At 36.4% G+C, this 16,828-nt stretch overlaps 1 pseudogene; it reads left to right on the forward strand.

Moving 5' to 3' along the window:
• Positions 1-8,473: 8,473 nt before the first annotated feature.
• LOC113240665 lies at positions 8,474-10,646 on the forward strand (annotated as a pseudogene).
• Positions 10,647-16,828: the final 6,182 nt, after the last annotated feature.

Below are 16,828 nucleotides of genomic sequence, written 5' to 3' on the forward strand. Positions count from 1 at the left end.
ATAATGAAGGTACAAATCTGTATTATGCAAATATGGAATCGCGCATCGACGCTTTTCGCGCGTCGCCGTGCTTTACTTGCTCCCAGTGCAGTGACGCGTCCAACCACACTGTGATCCGGGCGCGCTAATGCAGGCGTCGTCCGGACTTACTTACGTTTAACTGCCTCCGTGGCCGAACGGTTACCATACCGGACTGCCACGCAGAAATCCCCGGGTTTAATTCCTGGGCCGGGAGAAATATTTGTATGGCCTACATTTATTTCTCTCGTGTGTTTGGGAGTAATTTGTGGTTGTCTATGTGTGTGTCCATGGCACCCGCGACACAGGGTTTCCCTATTGCGGGGCTATGTTGAGTGTGTGTGTGTGTGCGTCGGGCGACGACACGTGTCGCCATACGTTGTAGTTGAAAAACAGGACTCGACGCGACGCTTGGACTCTGCGCCAGTGTGAATTGAGCCTAAATCGCGTGAGGTTTTTTTACAACAACATACTAAAGTATTTCAAGTATAAAAATATTGGGAGTGCACTAAAAGCGCTTCCTTGCAACGGCGTACTATTTATGACCTCTGTACGGCCGGTGTAACCTGGGCAACAATCGGCGAGTAGGTACGTTACGCCGATTGGCAAATCCTTTCATAACGATGGCAAACATGTACCACACTTCATCATGACGGCTACTATAAGTGACGCGGGTAGCGGCAATAACTTCTGGGCCACATAATATAGTGTATGCCATCGATGCCATAAGATCAAAATATTATAATTTATTACATATACATGTATATCTATATTTATGGAGATATGACATAATTACACTCACTTATAATACAGCGTTTTTAGCTCCTCTTTGGTTTTGAATTAATTTTTATTATATCGAAGTGAACGCCATTGTTTTAACTGCTCCAATATTTTTTTTGCATCTATATCGACGCAGTTTTAAAGCGCTCATTAGTTTTTCTTATATTAATAATTTGGATTTTTATTCATTTTGACTCTAAGTTTTTTTAACAGTTGATGGGTTACTAATTTGTTTTTTTTAATTAAGTTTTGGCTTGGATACAAGTTCTTTCAGCCATGTCTTCGTTTAATTATCGGGAGCTTCAATAAATATTTTCCAATGTAGTTCTAGTAAACATTAGGTTTTCATTTTCTCTTAAATAACTAAGTTTTCTTGTTTGGGTATATAAGGTAGTCTTATAAGCGGCGGGAGTCAATAATTTTATATTTTCGCTTTCACCTAAATCACATTATTGTTACTTTGAACAAAAACTTTGAATTCGAAATTAGTGGAATTTGCAGGATAAAATCTTTTGTAGTTTAATTTAAAATAAGGACTATAGTTCTAACTTTCTTCATCACTATTTTTTTCTTCGTATTTTCTTCATAATATACTTAAAATAACAATAATCTTTGTAAAATTGTACTTATAACTTCAAAAGCCCGCCATTTCTTAGACAAAACACGGGGTTATTTGACTAACTACTTTGGATGAAAACCGTAAACACATGCTGTACGCATAGTAAATGTTATAACCCTATGTTATTTTGTTCAATATATTTAAATAGAATAAATAGTAGAGGAGGTTTTAGGGGAGAAAGGGTACTATAAAAAATTGTGGGACGAGGGATACAATCTGGAAGAAGATCGTATAAAGAGACGGGATATAATGCACAGTTAAAAAATATATGGTCAAGAGTTCCTTCTTCAAGACCGCACTCACAAAGGGAGTGATCCCTTATCCTGAGCTTAGCAAGAAAAGTTGGTCTGCAGTTATGGCCTAGGCGCAATCGGATGATAGTTGAAGTTGTTCTTTTACTGGCTTCGCGGAGCTCGAAAAACCAAGGTTTCTTGAGTATTACTGGTTGAAGACCAGCATAATATTTGCCTTTTTAACTGCTAGAAGACGACCAGCAAGTCTTCCAATTATTGTGTCAATCAATCTTAGCCTGGGAGCGTAAGTCTTGAGAAAACATTTATCATATATAATGGTCCCAGAATGAATCGCTTATTTATCCCATATATCCGCTTGTTCGTTCCCAGAAGTGCCAGAGTGTCCTGGAATCCAAACAAGAACAATTTGAATGCCAAGATTAGAGCAAAGGTTTTCATTATGCTGTTCACGACGGCAGCGGCTTCAAAGTGTCATCTTGTTGCTTACCTTATTTTTCGATCAGTCACGTTTAGAGATGTCGGAGGAAATAATTTCAGCAGTTTTAGAACAGTATGGACCTGCAAACGTATCGACCTTAAAAATGGAACATATCGACCTTAAAAAATGACCATGCCGGCTCCGGTACTTATCTCGAAAATAGGGAGGGTACTGTACGTGCACCCGTGGCGGCTCGCTCACCCGAGGCACTAGCCTCTCGAAGAACTGGATGAAGTCAAGTGACAGGGGTCTATGACAACCCTATACACAGGCTGATCTGAGGTCAGAACCTGAACATATAAGGTTCCTGTGCGCGCACAGGTTATAGTGCCCTTCTGGTATACCCTAAGGATCGGTAGGGAGGGTCACTATAATCAAAACTAATGTAGAAAGATATGGGGTTGCTGAGTATAGGCCTCCAGTAATTTGTGCCATCCACCACGATCCTATGCTAATCTCACCCATCTACTGCCCGCAACTTTGACAATGTCGTTCACTAATCTCGCTACAGGATATCCCACGTTTCTATATCCATTTCTTGGCCACCATTCGGTTATCGCATTACTCCACCTGTGTTCACCACGTCTCGCAACATGTCCCGCCTAGACCCATTTTTTTTCGTCATCCGCTCTCCTATGTCCTAGACCTGGTCCGTCTACGGATTTCGGAATTCGGAACTCGATCTATATATGTTTGATGCCGAGCATGAGAGCATGACTCGCGTTATGGCTCTTTGTGCGTCTCGCATTCTGTACACACCCTTCAGTGTTAGCGTCAACGTCTCAGCACCGTAAGTCACGGTGGGCAAGACACATTGGTTAAATAAGCGGGTTTTCAAATACTGTGGAGTATCAACCGATTTTAAGATGTCATCCAGTCAGCGAATGCAGTCCATCCAGTTGTATGAGTCTTGTGATTTCATTTTGCTGATGCTCTTTATCAAAGGATAGAATATGCCCAAGATAAACATCAACAGTCTCCAGCCCCTCATTTCCTCCTGTAATAGGATAATAGGATTTGTGATGCTGGAGACATTCGCCATAACTTACGTTTTGGACATATTCATCCTTAGGGCTACACTCAAAGAGGCATCAGAACGTTGTTGTATCATTATCTGGAGATCGTCAAAATTTTCTGCGAATAGTACGATATCATCTGCGAATCTTAAATGGGACAAGTTGACACCATTGACATTTATCCAGTACTCTTCCCAGTCTAGCATTTTCATGACATCCTCAAGAACTGCTGTAAATATGCTTAGGGGAAATGGTGTCTCCTTGCCGGAGATCTCGCCGAATAGATTTTTTTTTATAATATCAAGTGACGAGACGAACAAGGCTTGCGTCTGATGATAAGCTACACGCCTGTCCATAACAGTTGCAGTGCCAATCAGAGCTTTAAGTCGCAAAGATCTGAGGGGTACTGCCACTGCGCCTGTCATCCTGAGACATAAGTTAAGTCCATGTGCCTGTAATTTCACCAATACCCTTACCCTTCAAAACCGGGACACAGTAATACTGATATTAATGCTTGGCGGCAGAAATAACTAAGGTGGCAGTACTTCCCCGGACGAACTCTTTCACAAGGAACTCTACTGCTACTAAAATTAATCCTAATTATAAGTATTAAATTAATCCTAATCTAATAAGTATAACTTAATCAACTTGTACATAAACCCGGGTTCGAGTAGTGTGAGACCTAAGAATTTTTCTTTGTGTGCGCTCTTTGTTTGTATTATTAATTATAAGAAAGTAGTGGAGTAATTTCAGAAAAACAAAATTATATCATGGTTTAAACAAACCAACATTTCGTCAGCCGTGACCTGTAATGGAACCGTTGATGAAAACGTTGGTTTGTTTGAAAAAATGCGAATTAGATCAAAAAATAATTTCATTTCTTATCATAATATTCATTACAATAAATTTTAAACTTATTCTGTTTAAATCTAAGGATTATAATGATCTAATGTTGGAAGTAGATATTTTTAATCTGTCTAAATACATTTTTTTTATTTATTTAGGAAATACAAATTAAGGAAGGCGGTTACCGAAACATTGTTTGGTGAAACCGTCGTGTTCGGTGAAACGGCGAAACTCAGTGAAACCGTTTTTCAAAATGTACTTTGTAATGTTATTACATTAAAATTTGTTTGTTTCTTAAATTTATCTTCTTTATCAACATTGTACTTTTTTAAATTTACTAGCGATAATGCTTCATTTAAAAAAAATATGTTTGTGTAGTAAGCTAAGGATGATGTGGTTGATTGTACAATTAAGTAGCTACAATTGTTGGTCATCTCTCTCAAAAAAAAAAAAAAATAGTATGTTTTCGTGATCTAAATAAGGCTACCTATTAGTGAGGTACTTGTAATATTTCCTGTTTATTAAGAATAATCTTACATGGGTACTTACTGCTCACACGTACTTACAACTACGCTAATAACTATTATTTCCTGTGGTGGATCATGCAATCCCGTTTAATTATTAATACCACGATATAAAGGAAGTCGTACAGGGTGTTTTACTTTTTAGTTTTTAAGTATAATCCTATTGTGTCCCACTGGTAGGCAAAAGTCTCAACCATAATTCTCCACTACTCCTAGTGTTTGACGATCTCCTACAACACCTCAAACTCATCAAGATCGTCTCGCCAACGCCTCCTCGGCCGTCCCTGCTGTCGCCTTCCATCCTTGGGCACCTAAGGAGTGACGATGTTCGCCCATTTGTCGGGTTGCATCCGGCTAAGGCCTGCCCAATCTCATTTGAGCCTGGCTGTTTTGCTCCCCACATCAGCAACGCCAACTACTTTATACATACATATACTTCACGCCTTTTTCCGTTCCACTATCAAAGCAATCCGTCATTTTTTTAACCTCCGTCTTCCTCCTCCTCCTAACGTACAGACGGCAGCACTGCCGTCCACTAACTAAAACACGGCAAAGTGATAAATGGTCAAATATCCGTTTTAAGTAGCAAAAGATAGAGCACAAAATTCTCTTTTAAAAACAGTAAAAATTAGTTGACGTGTTACCGGAACTTACCCTAACGATGGATAGCTGTAATATCATTAAACAATTTTAATATTCTAAAAGTGCGTAATGGTTTTTTATAATATCTCAAAAAAATATTTTGTCACTTAGCAGAGCACATCAAGCTACACTGAGCTACACCATTAACAGATCTAGTTTCGTCGCACTGGGGGCGATATTCTTTGTGATTTAAAGCTCTGAGTGGCACTGCAACTGTTATGGACAGGCGTGTAGCTAAGCATCAGGCGCACGACTCGTTCGTCCCGTCACTTGAAAATATATATAAAAAAGGCCCGAAGCATGTAATATTTAGTACATTTTAATTCATTTTTATAAAGCACACACTCATAACCCCGCACTTGGGAAAACCTATATCGCGGGCGCCATGGATACACAGATAGACTTCAACAAATTACACCTAAACACAAGAGAGAAGTAAATATAGGCCATACAAAAATTTCTCGAACCCGGGACCTCTGTATAGCAGACCAGCATTGTAACTTCGGCCACAGAGGCAGTTAAAACATTGTTCGTTTAGCGCTTTTCCCAAATTAACGTTGATCTTATTTTGGAAACAAACTAAGGTCGTACTTGATCAGTTTTGCGTCAATTTATATACTTTTAAAATTACACGAGCTTAAAACCGTGTAATTTTCGACCTTTCAAAAGCTGTCGATATTATGTTATTTATTTACAATACAACAATTTCAACAGCTATGTAATAATGACCTTAAGAAAAAGAAATACTTATATTAAAAGGTTTTATTTACACATCCACCATATCATCGAATGAATATTAAAGTATTACTGTATATTAATGTATAACGTCTCTGTTTAAACTGATAGCTATGTAAACGACACAGTGCAGGTTATATTTGAAAATTCGCCAAAAAAACAATTGTCATTTGCGTTGGTAGCATTATATCTGTAATAATATTACTGAGCCGAAATTATTTAGTTAAACTCTTAAGCGTTTAAGTCATTGAACTGATCCAAAACATCCCGTATAAGACGTAACTAAAACCGCCAAAATGGTGTAAATTACAGCTCACGACTTTCAAAAGAGGTTTCGGTTTCAAAGCAATCGCTGGAGAAATTTAAAAAATATGAATAAAGCCCCGTCTCATCCGCCATGCTGATTTTATGCAAAAGGGTTGGGATTAAGTGGCACTTTACAGTACCGCCCCTGTGCGTCGCGAAAACATAAAAAAGCAAAAAAAAATGGCGGCACAACACGTATGAATTTTAAGAGATGAAATCGTAGTGTGTCACCTTACTCCTTTAATCTTCTAATAGAAAGCCCCTCAAAGCGTGATTTGGGGTTCTTGTTATTACAATCTCTTAAGTATAGTAATATACTGCTGTGCTAACTTCAGAGGATTTTGATATCTGTACTCGTTGCGTACTTAGCAGAGATTCCAGTCTGTATTTTGGTAAGTATTTGTGTTATTTATGAATATGCGAGTTATTATTCACTCTTGTCGATTATCGTAACTTCAGCTTCATTGGATTGTAACAGTGTTTGAATATTGTTGTTTCAATAATACCCCATAGAGCGTATAGCATTTAGTTGAAAAAAACCATTCTGCTTCGTATCAGAATACAGCGTAGAAGAACTTTTACACGGTACATCTCATTAAAACTGTAACAAATAAGATCATAATACGTTATTACTCAACAAAATAAATTCAAGCAAATTCAAGCTCAAAACAGCCTTTCCTTGTTCTATATATATTACACGTGTGACGCACTATAAATTTCCGGAATGAATAAGAAAAAAATACTTTAAATGGTCAGAAATGAATTTATTGTTTCTCAAAATATTCTCCGTTAGCGTTAATGCACTTTTTCATACGAATGAACCAATTTTGAAAACATTTATGCCACTCCTCCGTGACAATCTCTGAAACATATTTTTCATACTTTTCGACAGCCTCTTCAGGTGATGAAAATCGTTGAACGCGTAACTGGTTCTTAATTTTTGAAATTAAATAAAAGTCACAAGGTGCCAGGTCGGGACTGTACGCGTGATAGCTCATAAGCTCAACGTTGTTCACCTTTGAAAATTCATACGTCTATCTGGCCATGTGAGAACTGGCATTAACTTGGTGCAAGATGATACGCGCTTACGTTTATTTTTACGGAGTTTGTCAATAACTTCCGGCAAAGAAATGGTCGTGTACCAATCACTACTCACGGTATAACGATTCTTCAAAGCTACAGTAGCCACGTGTTCAGTTTTATTAAAAAAAGAAGCAATCATCCGCTTAGAGGCACTTTATACGCGCGCCACTTTGGTTGGTTTCGGCTCATCTCGAAAGACCCATACGCTCGATTGCTGCTTCGTTTTGGGATCGTAACTATAAATCCATGTTTCGTCATCTGTTACTATGTCTCACACCAAATTTGACGCCCCTTTGTTGAATCTGTTAAGCATGGCATTACACCAAGTGACGCGATCTGTTTTTTGAGCCTCACTCAAATTGAGTGGGACCCACCGAGAGCACAGCTTTTTCACACTCAAATGTTTGTGTAGTATTAATTGTATTTGACTCATGCCTATGCCTAAAGATGCCCGAATATCATGATGTACCATGATATTCGTCTGTCTTTTTTGATCATACGGCGCACAGAATCGATGTTTTTGTTGTTCACAGCAGTGGACGGGCGACCATCACGAAATTCGTCACTGAGATTCACACGACCGCGTTTGAATTCTGCAAACTAGTTATAAATAGTTGTCTTGCATGGTGCTACATCGCCAAAAGTAGTTGGAAGCCGAGCGAAGCTCCACTGAGCTGTTAAATTACACTTAAAGTCATAAAAAATCATACTACAAAAATGTAAACGAGTTAAATGCATGGTGATGTAGGGTTATCTACTTAATTTCTAAAATGACGTCACAATGTAAAAACAAGGACAGTCAGATGAAACAAACTGTATTTTACAATATATAATATATAAATTATAAAGAGTTCCATTATCAAACGTTGTAATTGCTTTTTAAATATTGTTTATGTTAGTGGCCAGTTCCGGAAACTTATAGTGCGCCCTATGTACCGTCTCAGGTTCGTGCCTTAGTATCGCATTATTTGCTGACCAAGTTGACTATTTTAAACTCGTGGCTGCGCTCAGTTGACGAGGGTTGATTACATTCGGTCGTATATCACTAAGCATAATATATGATTTTATTATCTGATAAAACATTAGTTGAAATAATACCGATAATATTTCTAGCTATAAAGTATTGCAATCGTTTGTAGATACCGCATAAGTGCGACATTCCCAGGGGCGTTGACCACTCAACTGGCATTTGTTTATTTTTTACCTGTTCGATGACGTACGCAAGGCCTTGATCCTTTTGTCTTTTTTTAATATAAATCGCACATTACGGACAGGCGCCTTTAGTTGGTCAGCGATCATGTTACTAGCCACATTGTGTTTTGTGTTTGTGAATTGTTTCACCCTAATATTTACACAGGACGTGAGCAATGAGAGAGATAAAATTATCAAAAGAGGATTGGATATCATGTTAGGTCATGATATCGAGTTGAGTGACAGTGAAATAAAAGCAAACACGATATTAATGAAGTTAAAACATCAGGAAATAGACTATGGATTTCATTACCCGCAGTTCTTTAACTTTTCTAAACATTTCTTCGATTATAAAGATGAAGTGAAGAAAACCGCATTATATGATGTCATCAGACGCATGCCGAAAGGTGCCATACTTCACGCTCACGATACCGGGATGTTAGGACCCGACTATGTTTTAAAAATTACGTATAAGCCAAACTTATACGTATGTTTTACTGCTGAGCTCCCAACGTTCAGATTCTCAGCGAATAAGCCAAGTTTACCTTGTCAAACAGAGTGGCAATTATTGAAAGACGTCAGAGATAAATCCGACAATGTTACTAAATTCGATGCCGAGCTTCGTAGACATTTTACTCTTGTTATTGACAATCCCAAAGAGGTTTACACGGACATAAACGCTGTGTGGGGTTCGTTTGCCGCTTACTTTATTACGACTTCGGGCCTCTTTAATTACAAACCGGTTTGGGAACAGTATTTCTATGATACCTTGAAAGCATTCAGGGACGACTACGTGATGTATTGTGAAATAAGGAGTGTTCTACCAGAACTGTACGACTTATCCGGTAATTATAACGATACCATTGCTACAGCTGTGTCTTACAAGTACGTTTTGGATAATTTCATGAAAAATTACCCTGATTTTATGGGTGCTAAGCTGATTTACGCTCCATTGAGGTCTGTGGATGGAACAACCGTACAAGGTTACATAGAAATAGCTCAAAAAATAAAGAACATGATGCCCGATTTCTTCGCTGGTTTCGATTTAGTGGGACAAGAAGATTTGGGTAAACCTTTGAAGGAGTTTCTTGCAATTCTGCAGGAGAACAAACGTGATATTGATTACTTCTTCCACGCTGGTGAAACTAACTGGAACGGGATGGGCACCGATGAAAATTTGGTGGACGCTGTCGTTCTTGGAGCTCGGAGGATAGGACATGCATACGCTCTTCTGAAACATCCCGTTGTTTTGGAAGAAGTTAAAAACAGAGGCATTGCCATTGAAGTTAATGTTGTATCGAATGCAGTATTAAAGTTGGTGGAGGACGTGCGCAATCATCCCTTAGCTGTGTTTTTAGCTCAGAATCTACCAGTAGTTATATCAAGTGATGACCCTGGGGTTTGGGAAGCTGATCCACTCTCGCATGACTTTTATATCACATTTGTGGCTGTGTCAAGTCGTCATGCAGACTTGAGACTATTGAAGAAATTAGCTTTAAATTCATTGTACTATAGCACTCATCCGAATAAAGTTGAACTAGTAGCTGAGTTTGAGAAGCGATGGATTAGGTTTATAGAGGATGTAATAAGAAATAGAAAGGCGCTGCTTGGTGAAAATCTTAACGGAGAATTGTAACAGAGTGCTGAGAATTTTATTAAACTGCTTAAAGAAAGTTAGTTGAATATTGAAGTCCATCAAGTGACTACGATATAAATTTGAGGTAGTCATAAGTCATAGTCGAATATCAATGTCTATCACTGCAGCAACATTGAGTGGGTATCGATAATAACTAACAATTTACTTTTGCCCCTGAACAGTATGATTGAACCTTGACGTCAGTGTTCATGTTACCAATGGAAAAACACGAATATTTTAAAATGTGTTCAGTCCAAATCTAATTTGACAACAAACTTACAATGTAAATTGGGTGTAAATTCATGGATGAGAGAAAACCAATACTTTCTGGCGCATTTATAACAATAATGTTATATAGTATTTTGTTAAGTATTTTATACTTAATGTTTGTATTCCTAAATAAAGGGTATTTATAAGAATTGCAATAATTGTGTACAATATAAAAAAATGAATATTTAATTACCATAATGACATTCTTCAATATATTTTTTATAAAATTTACATTTTAGTAATTTATAGTTTTATTAGACAGTGTTGTAAAATTTATTATTATTATGTTTTATTATTAGGTTGTTGCGACTGTGTACTACATGAGCATAATGTACAAATTAATGCAATAATAATATGAAAACTTTATATGCCTCAAGGCGGGTCATAGTGATGCAAAATGCATTTTTGTAAAGTATTACCTATAACCTATTGTATAACAAATTCACAAAGAAATGAATAATTCTAAGACTTTCGTGGTTATTTCTTTATTTATTTAGTAATTAGAAATGCACTCTATTTATTATTGAAAATGGAAGTAAATAATTTTGCTACTCCGCCATATTAGTGAAGGTTATTTCGTGCAAAATATATGTGCTTTTTTAGTAGCAGTAAAACTCCTCGTGAAAGAGTTTGTCCAGGGAAATACTGCCACTTTCTATCGTCAAACGATAATGTGGCGTTATTGCGTTCTAGTTTTGAAGAGTAAGGGCGCTGGGCGCAGTGACAGTGCCCCTCAGAACTTTGCGATTATGGCTCTTACTGGCACTGCTAGTTCCACAAGGCACAACTTGTTCATCTCGTCACATGGTATGATAGGAAAAAGCTTGTTATGAACATTTTTTTCCATTCAGTTAATTGAAGTAACAAAAACGCAGCTAACATTGCAAACACTTAACAATACACCCAAATTGTACCTGAACCAGTAGGGTTAGCACGACAGCGCGCGACTTGCGCGAGTGCACCATATCAATGCCTCACTTTCTCAAACTCGTATCTCATAGAGTGATTATTCAGGAGACGGCAAAACTTTTTATTGTTTTTATTTATTTCTTATAAAGGGTGTTAATTTCGATGCATTGCTTTAAGAGTAGGTTTACCTACTCTTAAACATTTTATTTCATTCATTTACATCTTAAGCCAGTGTGTGAATATGAAGGAAATGTGATGTGAAATTAGCCTGCAAAATTTATATAATGTTATCAGCAATGTATGTAATCCGGTATTCTACCTTGTTCTTCTTAGCGTACCAACTCTGACGTTTATATTTGTGAGGACCAATACTTAGCGACTGACATAGCATTATCAGTGTCGTTGTACAGGTCCTCGCGTGTGCTGGTGTTGGGACACGTAGGACAGGACAAATGATGTGCCATTGTCTGGGGAGAGACACTACGCAGACAGGCGCTCTCCGAGTTATAACCCCACCCGGGCATGCTTTCCTTGCTTCGGCCGACTTGGATCCGCAACCTACTCAGCCACTTTCAAGTTTGCCAAGGAATGAGTGATGCCGTGGGGTGTCTTTCCTTCCACAGACATTCGGATGTGATTAGTTTCCGAATGAATAAAAAATAATGAATGAAAAATAGGCACGTGATGTTGTAAGGACCGCAGGTCTGTTCTAGAGAGCTAGTCACGTCTCACGGTAGGCTGAAAATCGGCTTTCATAGACTTAGGGATTTCAATTTGCAAGTGTCAGTTTTTTTGCCGAATATTGCTTCTTTTAGTTATTACTATGTACAAATATGACACCCGAGTTGATTATGTTCAAAAACGAAGGAGTTACAATTTTTTTTCGAAAAATTTGTATGAAACTTGTATGAAAAATCTAATTATCTTTTAAACGGCAAGGAAGACCGTAATATCCTTACAGGTGATTATAGTACTAATTATTTATGATTTTTTGGCATACTCCAGATAACGGTCATAAATGCCGTTTTTTTTTAAAAAATCATCAAAATATTTTTATTTAATTTTACATGTGAAATGAAATGATTTAGTCTTTGAGTTGAGGAACACCAAACAATACTTCATGATTAAATGAAGTACTCTCACTTTTTAGAAGAACGAACAAGTCTAAATTGGTGATTAAACTTTCCATTTTCAAATTTTGCGCAAAGATTTAATGTTAGCAGTTACACAGCTGTGAACGATATAAATTATTAAGCAAAATGTTAGCCCTTTTATTGCAAAAAGTCGATAATTAGTTAGTTAATTAGTTAACTACCATCATTAGAGTTTAAAAATATGTGCGCTTAAAATAAATATATATAAATATATATATTTTTTTAGAACTGAAAGCACAACTAATCAACAAATTAGCTTACTCATCAGAAAAAGCTTAATTAAGTCCATAGTTGGCATTGTTTTGCGGTATTGAGAATCATTTAATCGCCTATTCTGACTCATTACAAGACAATATCCTTGTAGTTACTTACTTAATCACTTGTTTTAGAATCATTATAAAAGTAAACAATATTTGTGTAAGTGTGAGTGTACTATAAACCTCTGCCTACTCTTCGGGAATACAGGGGTGATAGTATTTTATGTTACGTGTTGTAAAAAGTTTGTGTTCCTCAACTCAAAGACTAAATCATTTCGTTTCACATGTAAATTTAAATAAAAATATTTTGATGATTTTTAAAAAAAAAACGGCATTTATGACCGTTGTCTGGAGTATGCCAAAAAATTATAAATAATTAGCGCTATAACCACCTGTAAGGATATTACGGTTTTCCTTGCCGTTTAAAAGATAATTCGATTTTTCACACAAATTTCATACAAATTTTTGGAAAAAAAATTATAACTCCTTCGTTTTTGAACATAATCAACTCGGGTGTGTCATATTTGTACATAGTAATAACTAAAAGAAGCAATATTCGGCAAAAAAACTGACACTTGCAAATTGAAATCCCCAAGTCTATGAAAGCCGATTTTCAGCCCACCGTGCGTCTCTGCGGACGTGGGTAGGGGCAACACCAGTCCACTGATAACGTTATTAACGGCGATTCTCAGGGTTGCTTCATTATATTTTCAGCATTTTTTATTATTTTCTTACTGGAGAGCCAGTTGGAGTAGAACAACGAAAGTAACCAAAGTTAAAGTCATATCGTGATAAGATTTTTAACTGTGAACCTTGTAAAAGTGCCATTAGGTACAAGGTATCAGTTTGTTATTTCATAATTTAAAACCCTACTATAGTAACAACTATGAAAGTATTTTAGATAAAAGTAAAATAAACTCACGATAAGATGTTACCTAATTACTCAAATTATACAGATTTATTGTATTGATATACGTGTATCAGTATTCAGTAATACCTGATAGCACATACGGCAATTGCGTCAGTTATAACCCACTCACGCAATAACTGGTCATAGCAGAACTAGGTGTTGCTTAGTGATTATTGATTGTATTATCTTCTTATTTACTTCCTTATTGTATTATTATATATAACTATTGTCAGGATAAATAAATAAAAATAACATTAAGTACTTAAATATTTGCATGCCGCAATCAGAGGCCGAAATCGTTATCGTTGAGTGCTTCAGTGCAAATTGTACACATCATTCATGTAAATGCGATAGAATTTGCACAATGTGTTTTTTTTTTGTTTACTGATAGTAAAATATTTAGTGACACATTGTAAATTATACCTTAAATATTTGCATTATAGGTTGAAATCTGCTCTGAGCAAAACCACTTACAGTCGTTACCTTTTGTATCGAGCATTTTTTATGGTTAAAATAAGTTCGTATTAACCTTAATTCAGTTGATACGAAATGGTTGACTCAAGGTTGTTGCTGACGCAGGTTTTTAGAAATTAGCGCATGCTGATTTTTTGGTCTTAACCTCAGCTGATGCTGATGCGGATATTTATTTTAGGTATTTAAAAGAAAACGCTAAAATATACACCCTTATTGAATCTATCAACATAAAAAAGCTTTCTATTTTCTTTGGTATTGTAATATAATATTATTTCAATGATTTTGTGACATTTATTGACACTTTTTTTTCAATATTTCAATCTTCATGAAAACAATCAATCTACCTAGATTAATTGTTGTCGAATTTTATCAAAGTTATAATGTTAATAACAATAATTAAGCTGCTTTTTCGGCTTACAGTCTGTTTCCGGAAAGTTTGTAAATTAATTCCAGCGTACCTTTCAGGTCATGTCACGACTCGAACATCCGCAATGAATTTCAGCATCAGGGCTGATATGGATATTTTAATTTGTGCAGATTATCCGCGGACGCTGATATTCGCGACAACCTTACTCTTGACTACACAACAAGTTATGCAACAATGCTTAGATGTATTTCACGTTACCGTAAATAAAAATAATTGTGTCTGTCACCATAGCAGCCCACCTCAAAAACATCAATTATAGTTTAAAAGCTGACGCATATCATTTTGTATTTTACTAACAATTTGTGGACCAGTTCCGAAATAAATGATTATTATTATTATATCATGATCATTTTAACAGTTTAGTCACATCCTTGCCTTTACACAAAGACACAATATTGCAAAATACTACGATTTGGAACTTTGCCTTCGGAAGAAAGGTTTCTTATTTTTCTACAAAGAAAATGAAGATAGTTTTTAAAACGGCTGATTAAAATACTGAAAGCTTATGTATAAAATATGTGGTATGCATTTTTAACATAAATAAACTACTTATCAAATATATATTTTACCTATTCCTTTTATCAGAAAAAAAAATGAAAAATATTTAAACACATTAATCTAAGAATTTAAATATGCTGCTGGTAAGACACAAGCTTTCGGAAGAAGGTAGTATTTAAAATAGCAAGTGATTTGATATCGATATTATTATTTTTAGCAAGTTCAAGGTCGCATTTCGTCCAGGGCCGCGCTTAGGCTCAATTTGCATTGCCGTAGCGAAACAAACAGGATAGAAGCGATTTTTTGTAACGATATTGTACATAGCATAATTAACTTTATGTCAATAATGTAACGGGCAAACTAGATACGATACGGTAGCTGCAGGAATTCCCGAGACTGCGCGAGAATTCTGCAAAAGACGCGTGATCTATTTTGTGGCTCGTATCTACCTAGCCGCCGCGCCGGCGCTAGCCAATGGTACAATCGATATCCAGGCGCCTTCTAGTAGGCACGCGATCAAAATGGCATACTTACAGTTATATTTTCCTCAGTGATCAGAGACTTGGGTGCAAATGGTGCAATTATAAATGATGTTGAGAGGCCATAGCCAGGTTACTTTGCTTGCGCCGCGAGAGACGCAGGCTCTTTGGGGGCGTCGCCTAAAGGAACTTTTCCACCGGCGAGGCGAAACGAGGAGAGGACGAATTTGTATGACAAAATTTCAATTCCCTCCTTGCGCACTGAAGATGCGAAATTTCTTTACTGTTAAATTTGTATACCCGGCGTACATCTGCGTTGCAATGCCACTGAAAACGTGTAAAGTCCTCAACTTGCATTGAGCCATCATTCTGACCCTTAGTGGGATCTAACTTTATAAATTTTTGCGAGCATGGATGCAACAATATAAGAAATGTGTTCGCAATCGGATCTATACATAATAATGGAACGCATACAGGCCTGTTTATACATATACGTATGTCGATTATCCTTATTTGTACACTCAAACAGGGAGTGTTCATATAACTAACCAACAAGTACACAGCAATATTGAATCCCCATTGTCATCAACAGGAAAGTGAGGCTAAATAGACCATGATTGTTTTTCAATAATACTTGCTAAGTATTTTAATTAATAGTATAGCTTTCCTGGTTGTTTTAAGGACTTTGTAAAATACTCGTACTTACGTAATGGTATGTATAATATACATACTTTAAACTTGAGATACGTTTATTATAGTTTAATCTGTTTTTAATAACCTGAACATCGAGATGTACTAAATAATTAAGGTAATAAATGCTTGCTTATCAGGTTTGAAAGGAGAGAAACCTAACAAATTGACACATTAATGCTAATCTCTATAGTTTATATAATAATAATACAATTTCGTTTATTAAGGTAACATACATATATTTATATTTATGTATTTTTAGTGTTAGTAACAGTTACACTTAAATACTAATGTTAATACATGTACATAAAACAATAGTAAGACAAAACTGGTACACTACAAGTTATTTTAAGTACGTGGTTAAACTATATATGTATAGTAAAATAACCCACAGGCTGCTTGTGTAGAAGGTCGCACAATAAGCTAGCATCAGTAAAATAAAATCGCGAATCTGCGAGATATCATATTATAGGCTCTCGTAATGCTCGAACGCTCTAGTACAATATGCGCGTTATCGGTAAGGTCAGACGATACTATATGCACTAGATACTTGAACTTGTCCGCTTTATTTATTGGATTCCCGTTTAACAAAACCGGTGGAATTTGTCAACAAATACATACAACATATGTGC

This window comes from Hyposmocoma kahamanoa, unplaced genomic scaffold, assembly GCF_003589595.1.
Source record: "Hyposmocoma kahamanoa isolate Upper Pololo Valley unplaced genomic scaffold, ASM358959v1 160, whole genome shotgun sequence".
Classification (NCBI taxonomy): domain Eukaryota; kingdom Metazoa; phylum Arthropoda; class Insecta; order Lepidoptera; family Cosmopterigidae; genus Hyposmocoma; species Hyposmocoma kahamanoa.